This window comes from Triticum dicoccoides, chromosome 4A (genome assembly GCF_002162155.2).
Source record: "Triticum dicoccoides isolate Atlit2015 ecotype Zavitan chromosome 4A, WEW_v2.0, whole genome shotgun sequence".
NCBI lineage: Eukaryota > Viridiplantae > Streptophyta > Magnoliopsida > Poales > Poaceae > Triticum > Triticum dicoccoides.
The window spans coordinates 718567347-718579623 of record NC_041386.1 but is presented as its reverse complement, the minus strand read 5'-3'; positions in this window follow the sequence as shown (position 1 = coordinate 718579623).

The window sequence follows — 12277 nt, the reverse complement described above, 5'->3', positions numbered from 1 at the left end:
GTGATAAAGCGTTGTTGATCAAACTCCTCTCTTTCACCAGTGACCTTCACAACCTCTTTTTCTGACAAAAGGTGTTTTTATTGAATCACAATGTAGCATTGAAGAACACAATCATAATGAGCATACCCCCCGACTTCTTTATAGTTAGGATGCCCAAAATAGCAAAGTTAAATAAGACAAAAGCTATGCCCAGACACATAAAGAAAAAGAAGACAAAAAATCCCAAAGCAATCAAAACAACACATACACTATGAGAAAGTTTCTCCAAAGGTGACGCCTCCATGAAGAGAACGACACTTAAATGTCGCCGTCGCTGGATCAAACCATCGAAGGGCAGATTGTACGTCTTCACCCTGAAGATCACGGTCGAGTAAACTCCAAGCGATGCCTTCATCAAGATAACATTGCCAAATATAACCAACAAGGGCTAGACTTAGGGTTTTCATCCTGGAACTCAACACCAGGTACATGAGAAGCACCACCCAACTGAAGTCCTTATATGATGTCTCCTCCACTTGCCACAATCCTAGAAGCTACATACGTACACAGTCCAACTATTGACCATGCCAGGGCGAGCAGATAGTCAAGCCATGACAAAAATTTCTTGCCACCACATAGCGAAGTCATCGATGAGGAAGGAAGGTTTCCCGGGACAATCCAGAGTCCCTGCGCCGTCCTCACAAGTGATTGTCAATGGCTAACCGGAATCAGACAACACGATCACACCGCCACAATCTCCAACATCATTATCTGTGGCAGCAAATCATAATGTGGGAAAGGACATAAATACTGCCATGCATCGACCGTAGTGACACAAACCCACGGGCCATCTGAGGCATAAGGCTGGTCATAGTGGGAGTAACATAGGTAGTAACATAGATGCCACATAAGCAAAAATGTTGATGTGGCAAGTAGTTAATGAGGAGAGAGGCAAATATAATAACCTAATATGTTACCATCACATAGCGCTTTCCAATGCAAAATGAGTCTACAAGACAATAAATAAACATGTGTATGTTACTACACATATGACACTTCCCACTATAAGGGTAGTAACATAGAGTAGTAACGTATGCATGTTACTACTCTAAGTTACTCCCCACTATGACCAGCCTAAATGACCACGGAGCTTCCAGTTCAGCAGGGAACCATTGACAGCTCCGCACCACACGCTGCACATCTGGACCAATGTGAATTTGGCAGACATGACCATTACCGCTGCATTGGAAGTTGCAAGCCCCTCAGATGATAGTTGTCTACTGATGCCGCGCCCACGGGGACAACCGCTCGCAGGAGGCTGCATCAACCCTGACCGGCATCACCCATCATGCAAGCCAGACCAAACCGCTACGCTGCCACCCGCCGGCTGCGTGGGCGACGGTCTGCCGTGACCCAACATGCCCTGGGGTTGTATAGGCGCCCTTGGACAATCATGGGTTGGGGAACATGCTGGCGACATAGGCTCACCTTCTCTTAGAGCGTTTGTTGCACCGCCTACACGCGACGCCATCAAGGAGAGAGAGACGGGCGCTCCAGTTGCTCCATGGCTGCCGCCCAACCATACACGAGCACTCCTACAGCAACTTCCTCCTGTACTACTACAGGTTACCGTTGCACATCGCCGAAGTCTGCAAAGTGGCATAGGAATAGAGCTCCGCCGTAGCTGTAGGCCGTGCGGGCAAGCCTGGCGGCGCCCACCAGCGACGGTGAGGGGAGAACGCGCGGGGATCGGGAACCCTCACAACCTCTTAAGTTGATGGATGGTTAGACACATCCAGAATATCTTTGGTGTACCCAAAATCAGAAAATTACATCATCTATTTCCCCTTGGGCAACAACAAGAACCAAGGAAATATCATGGCTCCCAATCTTCCCTCGCATAAAGGGGGAATTTCTAAGAGCGTCCTTTTCATAGTTTTTAGGATTTCCAGTCAGGCTGGACAAATAAAAAATGACATCTTTGCCCCAAAGACCGATAGGAATCCCTTTTGATCCTGAACTAGGACGTATCAGGGACAGATTTAGGCTTGATTTCTATAATTGCCTTGGGTATAGTTAACATTTTCCCAAAGTGAGCTTAAACATCAATATTCTGAGCAATAGGAGCCTCACCAGAAACTCCATCTCAAACATAGGTTTTGCATAGATGAGCAAAAAAGGTGTTGGCTTGTTCACAATCAAGCTCAATTCTGGACAAGATAAGAAGGTTGACGAGTTTGGGGTCTACTTTAGCATCATACCCTTTCTTCTTGTCTCTTGTTGTACAGTCCTGTCCAAGCCCAATTGTGAGTGTTGTCCTCCCTGGTATTTGTAGTCATTGTGGCTTTATGTTGGACTGGGCTGCTGGGTATCTGTTGGAAGCTACCAAAGCCCAGGTCGCTGACAGCCTCGCCGTGGCGCCGGCCGAAGTGCCCACAGTGGAGTGGTCGGTGGCTCCAACGAGGTGAGGTATAGTAAGTGCGGCGGCGGCGATGCGTGTGGCGCCGATCTTTGGGAGGACAGGCGGCACGGCAGTTGGGGCAAGGTGGGGGCATAGTGATGAGGTGGAGAAGAGGTAGGGGAGGTTAAAGCGTCAGGAGCGGCGTGGGTGAAGGCATCGGACATTTTTTCTTCATGCACCCAAATCCTGTTTAGCGGTAAGACATGCTTAGTGGCTTGGTGCTAAACATGGAAACAATCTAGGACTTTGGATATCAAGAGGTGTACGGTGCAGATGTTTCGGATCTGCATCTTTCGTGCTTTTATAGGGTTGTAGATAGATAGATAGAAGTAGATAGAGGAAGAGCAGTTATGTGTACACGTTACTAGTGTTCAGTTATGTTGAACGACGGGGGTTCATTTTAACTCTCTGAGACTTTGACCAACCATCACTACTTCAAGACGTGTACCGATAACGTGGACATGTCAATGGTGTGAAAAGGTACCCCAATCCCGCAAAGTACTGTCGGTCGGAATTCACCCTCACCAGGACATCTTCTCCATCCCCAATATCGACATGTATACAGAAGGATTGGGGTTCCTTTCCTTCCCATCTGGATGTGATTTTGTGTCCATAGATGAATTTCACTGCCCTAGCAATTGGTCCTGTTAAAATGGAAATTATAGGGAAAATTCATCAAACCTTAAGCCCTCTATACCTATTTATATAATAGTTTTGGCTGGATGGCTTCTTTCTCATGGTTGGCAAGAAACATTAGTTAGGGTTGCTCATATTTATAAATGCCACAAGTTCTACAAATGGCAACAACTACACCATATGAAGTTGATTTGAACGACCGCCATAGTTGGCATGCGATGTTTGGTGAAGAAATTATGATGTCCAGGCCACAAACAATATTCATCACTCGCTGACCTCCAATATAAAACTAGTTTATTCTGCTGGAATTTTGTCTATTTTTGGCCTAGCCTAATAGCAGTTTCAGAAATTCCTAATAAATCCTAGAGGCCCACGCAGCCCATTAATGCAAGGCAAGAGGTGGAACTAAAGTTTAGTCCCACATTGCTAGTTTAGAGGGAGTTGGACCTCTTTATAAGGGAGGCTCTTTCCCCACTTGTATGAGCATGAGAACAAGAGGGACATCCACGCGTGCTCCTCCGCGGCCCGCCTCGCCGCGCCGCGTCGGAATGAGCCGAGCCGATGTCTAAATTTTTGTCACGCAGTACGGGTATACGAAAGGTCACACAGAAGCTGAAAAGTTTTTGCGATAGTGGAGTTTGAATGCGAACGGTGCAGCCCTTCGGCTGCTGGCTGTTCGCTTCGTCTTCGTCTCTTCGTTTCACCTTCCGTCGCTGCCCTCTCGCCTCCTTCTCTTGCGCCTATAAAAGGGAGGTCGCTCCTCTCAGAGAGACGCACCAGAATCTCTTCCTCCTCTCGCCAGAAGTTCCTGAGCACTGCGCTGCTGCTAAGTTCTTCCCCATACTGGCTTGCGGCGTGCACCGCAGGTCGGGACAGTAGGCCTCCGAAACCGCACCTTTTGAGTCCTGTACGGGAGAAGGGTGATAAGGTTTTTGGGGAGCGCTCTACGCGACTACTAACTTCTTTGTCACGGACGCCCCGGACTCCGACGACTACTTCCCCGACGACGACTACTTCCCCGACGTCGACTACCTCCTCGACGACATGGAGGACACCGACCCCAAGTCCAGTGCCTCTGCCCCGGCTGCTGTCCAGTACGTGTTCTTATCTTTCCTGTTAGAAGTCCTGCAACAATTCCTTCTTCTAATGTTTGCTCTACACATGTTAGGCTCTACTTCATATATGCATCTTGATCTACTGTCTGCTCTAGAGATGATCGGTCCTAGCTCATATATGCAGATATTATTTACTTTCTCTTTTTCAAATCGCATGGCTTGTTCTATCACTGCTATACTAGTCATGCTTTATCTAGTATCTCTGTTAATAAAATCATTCGGTAAATTGCTCATATTTCCAACAATCCAAAAACCTTATTATAGGCAATTTACCTCGAATGGTTTTGCTGCTTCCATGAGACCTCCTATGTTTGAGGGTATCCACTATAAGAGGTGGCGCGTGAGAGAAGTCTTATGGTTTCAAACCATGAGTTGCTATGACACCACTCTTGGCAAACCTGAAGGAGAGCAAGATGCCCAACAGGCACAAGCTTTTCAGAAAATGGATACCTTGTTTAAGGCTGCTCTCTTGAGTGTTCTTGGTGAGAACATAGTTGATGCTTATGCGTCAATTGACAATGGAAAAGATACGTGGGACGCACTCGAGGCCAAGTTTGGGGTCTCGAATGCCGGAACTGAGCTGTACATCATGGAGCAATTCTATGATTACAGGATGACTGAAGAGCGCTCTGTGGTTGAGCAGGCTCATGAGATACAGTCATTTGCTAGAGAACTTGAGCACTTCAATTGTATCCTACCAGACAAGTTTGTTGCCGGGGGTATCATCACTAAGCTTCCTCCTTCGTGGAGGAACTTTGCTACCTTACTGAAGCATAAGAGACAGGAGTTTTCCGTCCCGGATCTCATTGGTACTCTTGATGTGGAAGAAAAGGCGAGAGCAAAGGACACACGTGCTCGAGGTATTGAGGGAGGATCTAGTGCCAATCTGGTATAGAAGAAAAACTTCCAGTCCCACAAGTTCAAGAACAAGGGCAAGCTTGATGGTAAAGCAAAGTTTGATGGGAAGAACAAGGCTGTACAACAAATGAACTTCAAGAAGAAGAGTGACAAGAAGAAAGGTGCTTGTCATGTGTGTGGAGACCTGATCATTGGGCTCCTAGTTGTCCTAATCGCTATGACAAGCGTCTTCCTGGGAAAGGCGGCAAGACCGCTAATGTTGTCATCAGAGATATTGACATGAAGGATGCTGGGTATTGGTATAGTTCCCACTATTCTTTCAGTATGTCATTCTCCTGATTGGTTGATTGACACGGGTGCTAATGTGCATGTATGCGGTGATATTTCCATGTTTTCGTCTTATCAGACTGCAGGGACTTCAACCGTGCTAATGGGCAACGGTTCAAGTGCTTCTGTTTGTGGTGTTGGCACGGTCGATCTGAAGTTTACTTCGGGGAAGATCGTGCGGCTGAAGAACGTGCATTATGTCCCCTCCGTCAATAAAAATCTTGTTAGCGGATCTCTTCTGTGTAGAGATGGCTACAAGCTTGTCTTTGAGTCAAATAAATTTGTAATATCCAAGTATGGAACCTTTGTTGGTAAAGGCTATGAGTCAGGAGGCCTGTTTCGTTTATCCTTATCAGACGTTTGCAATAAAGTTGTTAATCATATTTGTAACAATAGTGAATCAAATGTGTGGCATTCACGTCTTTGTCATGTTAACTTTGGTTGCATGTCGCGACTAGCGAAGTTGAACTTAATCCCTAGTTTCACCACTATCAAGGGATCTAAGTGTCAAGTATGTGTGCAAGCTAAGCAACCTCGTAAGTCTCACGTGACTGCGGAAACGAGAAATCTTGCACCACTAAAACTCATACATTCAGATCTATGTGAAATGAATGGTGTTTTGACAAAAGGTGGAAAGAAATATTTCATGACATTAATTGACAACTCCACTAGATACTGCCGTGTGTATCTTCTGAAATCTAAGGACGAGGCTTTGAACTTTTTCAAGATCTATAATGCTGAAGTAGAAAACCAACTTGATCGAAAAATCAAGAGGCTTAGGTCCAACCGTGGTGGAGAGTATTTTTCCAATGAATTTGATGTTTTTTGTGCGGAACATGGTATAATCCATGAGAGGACGCCTCCTTACTCACCTCAGTCAAATGGGGTGGCCGAAAGAAAGAACAGTACTCTAACTGATTTGGTTAACGCCATGTTAGACACATCGGGTCTCTCCAAGGCATGGTGGGGGGGGGCGATATTGACAGCTTGTCATGTCCTAAACCGAGTTCCCACAAAGAACAAAGAGATAACTCCATTCAAGGAATGGGAGAAGAAAAGGTTAAAGCTCTCTTATTTATGAACCTGGGGTTGTTTGGCGAAAGTCAATGTGCCAATTCCAAAGAAGCGGAAGCTGGGACCAAAAACTGTGGATTGTGTTTTCCTGGGATATGCTTTTCATAGCATTGGCTATAGATTCTTGGTTGTAAAATCTGAGGTACCTGACATGCATGTCGGTATGATCATGGAGTCGAATGATGCGACTTTCTTTGAAGATATATTTCCCATGAAGGATATGGCTACATCATCTAATCAGGAGATGCCTAGTTCATCCAATCAGGAACCAGTTACAATTACCGAACCTGCCATTTCGATGGAACACTTTGAAAGTCCTGTGGAGGAAAACAATGAAGTTCCTACTAGGAGCAAGAGACAGAGGACTGCAAATTCCTTTGGTGATGATTTTCTTGTGTATCTCATAGATGACACTCCCAGTTCTATTTCGGAGGCCTATGCATCGGAAGATGCTGACTACTGGAAGGAAGCGGTTCGTATCGAGATGGATTCGATCTTGGCCAATGAAACTTGGGAGATAACTGATCGTCCTTATGGGTGCAAACCTATAGGATGCAAATGGGTATTCAAGAAGAAGCTTAGGCCTGATGGTACTATTGAAAATTACAAGGCTCGGCTCGTGGCAAAGGGTTATACCCAAAAGGAAGGTGAAGACTTCTTTGATACTTACTCACCTGTGGCTTGACTGACCACTATTCGAGTTCTACTTTCACTAGCTGTCTCACATGGTCTTCTCGTTCATCAAATGGATGTTAAGACTGCTTTCCTAAATGAAGAGTTGGATGAGGAAATTTATATGGAACAACCAGATGGGTTTGTAATAGATGGTCAGGAAGGGAAAGTGTGCAAGTTGTTGAAGTCCTTGTATGGACTCAAGCAAGCACCCAAACAGTGGCATGAGAAGTTCGAAAGAACTTTAACAGCTGCAGGCTTTGTTGTGAACGAAGCTGACAAATGTGTGTACTATCGCCATGGTGGGGGCGAGGGAGTTATGCTTTGCTTGTATGTTGATGACATACTAATTTTCGGAACAAATTTGAATGTTATTAAGGAGGTCAAGGATTTCCTATCTCGCTGTTTTGAGATGAAGTATTTAGGAGTGGCTGATGTCATTCTGAACATCAAGTTGTTGAGAGATGATGATGGTGGGATTACATTGCTTCAATCTCACTATGTGGAAAAGATCTTGAGTCGCTTTGGCTATAGTGACTGCAAGCCCTCTCCAACACCATATGATGCTAGCGTGCTGCTTCGAAAGAATCAAAGAATTGCTAGAGATCAATTGAAGTATTCTCAGATTATTGGCTCGCTTATGTACTTAGCCAGTGCTACAAGACCAGACATCTCTTTTGCTGTTAGCAAACTGAGTCGGTTTGTTTCAAAACCAGGAGATGTGCATTGGAAAGCTCTAGGGAGAGTTTTGCGTTATTTGAAAGGCACTGCGAATTATGGAATTCACTACACCGGGCACCCAAAGGTGCTCACTACAAGAAATATGTCAACTTGTGACCTTGACTATTGGTCACTGAAAGGTCATTGTTTTTCATTTGCGACCTTTTTTGACCAAAAACAGAATGTCAAAAGCTGAGGGTCATTAATTGACTATAGCGACCTTCTCTGTGAGAAGGTCGTGGATGTTTACGACCAAAATATTCCTACTGTGGCGTTTTGGTCACTAGCAACCTCCCCAGGCCATGTAGGCATCCAGCGTGGCAAGCTGATGTGGCACAAGATTCAGCCCGGTCCAATTAGGTGTTTTACATGGGCCGAGCCCATTAATTCAGCCCATTTATGTTTTTTTTCTGTGTGTTAATTTTTGGTTGGGTTCATGGGCCAAGCCCTATATTGCAGCCTTTTTTATTGTTGGGTTGTGGCCTTTTTGTCTAAATGAATTTAGTTTTTCTTTTTTTTCCAAAAGAAGGGTCCACTAGTCAGATGGGTCCCAATTGTCAGGTTGTTTTCATTTGTCATGTTGTGGTAAGTGGGTCCCATCTATCAGACTCATATTCTTCGTATTTCAAGCAGTATTTAGATTGGCAGAGACAAAAAACACACATAATACTTAAACAAGAGCAACCAAATCACATAATACAAGCTCTATCCTGCCACTACAAAGGGCCTTGTGTAATACAATACTTTACAATCTCTACAAGTGTAACAAGCTCTACAATTGTAATGCAGTACTGCTTCACAAGCTCCTGTCATGAAGAACATACTCGACTCTCGTATTTCTAAGCAACTTCAATAGGACAAAAAATTTGGTAGTCAGGGCTGGGACCATAGTCAGATGAACAACACGTCGGACTCGCTCGACGGCGATAGTCAGGGCTAGGAACAAACAAAACAGCAACATGGCTTCCTCTGTCATCATGTTACATGAATCAGAGAAGAGTGAGAAAAGCTGGGGCAAATATATTATGAACAGACCATTCAAGAAAAGGACATTTACTTAGAATGATAACACAAATTCAGCTAGTACCATGCTTTTTGTTGTCGAGCTAGTTAAAATGAGATGCTAGCTCATATAAGAAACAAAGACACAATATGAATATGCATGGCACAGGTTGTGCAAAAAACTGCACTACAACACATTGCACCTAAAACAAAATACCAACAACAGCTTGTCAAATTTTAAGCACCAGCAGAATAGATCTAACAAACCAGACCATGATCATCATGCATCAGGATTTATGGTTCTAGCAAAAAAGTAAAGAGATGGACATACATGCATCAAGCATACCAACTACTACAATAAGAGGTCCAGATGCTCCAGGAACTGGAGGGAGCATACCAACTACTACAATAAGAGGTCTATAGGTCCAGATTCAGGAGGATGAGCTTGTTGTATCCATTGTACCTGGGTCATATTTAGGTACACAATTAGCTAATATGTCAACTTTTGTTACCATGAACATAAAACAACAAACTCGGATAAGCATTAGCAGTATAGTACAGAATGTATCACTATAGTTTTGGGAAATAGTTAAGTCTTGTGGGTATCTACTTTACTTGCATATGGCCAACACTAACCAGTATGAGTTCGTTCAATAACTAAAATGTACTCAGTAGCTGACAATGTATAGTTTACACATATAAACCGAAGATTCAGCAAAGGCATGTTGATAAAACAGCGAAAACAATGGTATCTGGTATACCGCCATGCATGAGCACTTCTTACCACTTATATTCATCATCACGGCAACCTATAACCACCTATGCTCATTGTTACAAATCTATGCATAGTTCAAAAAAAATGACCTGATCTTATCTACTTCAGATCTACTTCAAATCTATGCAGACTTCAGATCTACTCGAATTGCTATAGGTGTTATGTACAGTTAGTTTTGAATTACTCATGGTATATAAATAACAGAAAATTGACCAAAAGACTAGCAGTTATATCAGCTTCCGGTGGTTTACTGATGGCAGGAAATAAAGTCGTAAAGGTCAGGGTAAAATCATAAGTAATCCCAAACAACTAATAACTGAGCTAATGCCAGTTAAAGCAACTTCCCAGAATTACTATTGAGCAAGTTATCATAAAGAACACTAGTCTGATTAGTAACTATTATATTAATTTAAGTTACAAAAAAACAAATACAGAATGTAACCAGAGAAACAAACGACTGTCACGTACAGTGTGCAAATTGCAAGGGAGGATAAACAGGTATCAGTTAAGATAAGTATTATGTACTACGTTTTACAACGATCGCAGAAGGCAGTATCGAATGGTGATGCAAACGAGTAAAAAGAAATGTGGTGTCGATAACTCTGCTCTGCAGAAGCAAAGATGGCTAAGATTAGCCCAAGTTAATTCCAAGCTAATAGATTTAGCCCAAGTGTGTGTGTGTGTGTGTGTGTGTGGGCGCGCGCGCTCCAAGTATAAACAAGTGCAAGCAAAGAGTAGTGCACTATTGATGCAAGCAAGCAGTATACACCAAATTTTAATTAACTAAAAATGTTTCAGTTAATTACTCCTTCAAGCAAACAAGAGCATATTTGAAGGTGCAACAAGTCTCAGAAAAGTCACACATTGCTAGCCATGGCAACACTCCTAGAGAATAGTAACACATGATCATGTGTTGTAGATATTGTGTTCATGGCTTCGGTCAAACTTGCGCATATGGCTTCACCTTCTGATTCAAGGGTGTAGGTCCTGGCTAGATTCTGTGGTGTGCCTCTATGGTCAATGCAAGCTGCGGAGAAAGAAAAAAAAAGTGAGATGTGCCTCTTTAGACCAAGAGGTTCAGACAACAAAGGTGAGAACTAGGAACATGCCATGTATCTTTCAAATGTAAACAATTATCAGTGCCAATCATCCATTGCTGACAAACCTAGATAGAATGTAATAAACTTGTGAATTCTGTAAAGTGGCTCATTCCAATCATAATTGTACCATGGCATAGAGAACAATTCCGTGACCTCACTGCTACAAATTAACTTGATGTTGTTCTACTACTAGACCATTCAAGCTCATGGCCGGATCGACCAGAATCTGAACATAATAAACATACAAAACATATGTGGAAATGAGTTTCTATTCAAAACAGCAAATATCCCTAAATGAACAGACCTCGGAACCACTATTCTGACATGGTAGGAAACTATCTGTGAGCAGAATCACATTCCCACATATGTATTAATCTGCCAACCACTATCGAGAAATAACAAATAAGTTGAGATTTTGCAAGTTCAAGTCACAAATACCTTAATATCTCACATGCGTCAGTTTACAGAACCTAGAATTACCAGGTATTTTAATAACAATACTTACTGGTACTACCAGATTAAATGAATCTTTCGTTCCTAATTGTCAACCCTATAAAAAAATCTACAGCAGCATAGATAATGTCGCCACCATCCATCACACAGAAACTGGATGACTTGCAGCAATACCAATCGAGCCACCTGAAAGGGACACACAAACCGAAGCCCAACTCAGTTGAGTCGTCGACAGATCGGCAGTCCCTTATTCAACAAAGAATGCCACGAGAAGCCATCTAGAATTGTAAATAATAGACAAATACTAATAGTGTTGGGAGAAAGAGGCTGCCATGGATGGGAGGCGAGGGTACAAACAAGATCCCATCCATAACCCGTGGTCGTTTTCCACTTACAGAGTTAATCTAAAAGTGATGGTAAGGTAGAACTATGAGCGGCAGAGCAGATCTCCGTATTACACAAACAGACTATGAAACACATAGTCATGGGCGTCATACATCACCCGAGCAAATCCGAAATTAATCTAACATAGTCATGGATGGGAGGAGAGGACTGCAGGATCAATTGAATAGGCCAAGAAACGTAACGAGATGACGCTCAAAAGGAGAAGAGGAAGGGGTGACCTTGGGAGGATGGGGTTACCCGGGCGTCAGCTATCTCCGTCGGCCTCCTTCCTTCCATCCCACATCAAGCTGCCTGGAAAGCCTGAGAAAACTGCAGCCAGACGTGGCTCTTCTTCAGCTCCTGGCCGGCCACGGCGCCGCCAGCGAGCATCGCCCTAACAGGTGTCGTCGTCGTCCCGGCAGAGTAGAGGTTGCCCCCCAGCCCGCCCTGGATCTGCTCAAAGATGAAACACAGTTGTAGATCGCACCTTGTTAGCAGTTGCAGAAGCAGAGATGGCAGTGAGCGAGCGAGCGAGCGTTTGGGCTTACTCTTGTGACGACGGCGGCGAGGTCCGGCGTCTGCGCGGCGGCGAGGTCGAGGACACGGATCAGGTCGACGATGGCGGCGTGGATCTGGGCGCTCGACCGAACTCCTTGCCGACTTTCCCTCCCTTCTGTTCCCTTTCTTCCCTTCCCTTTGGAGAAGAAGGAGAAGGTGGGGG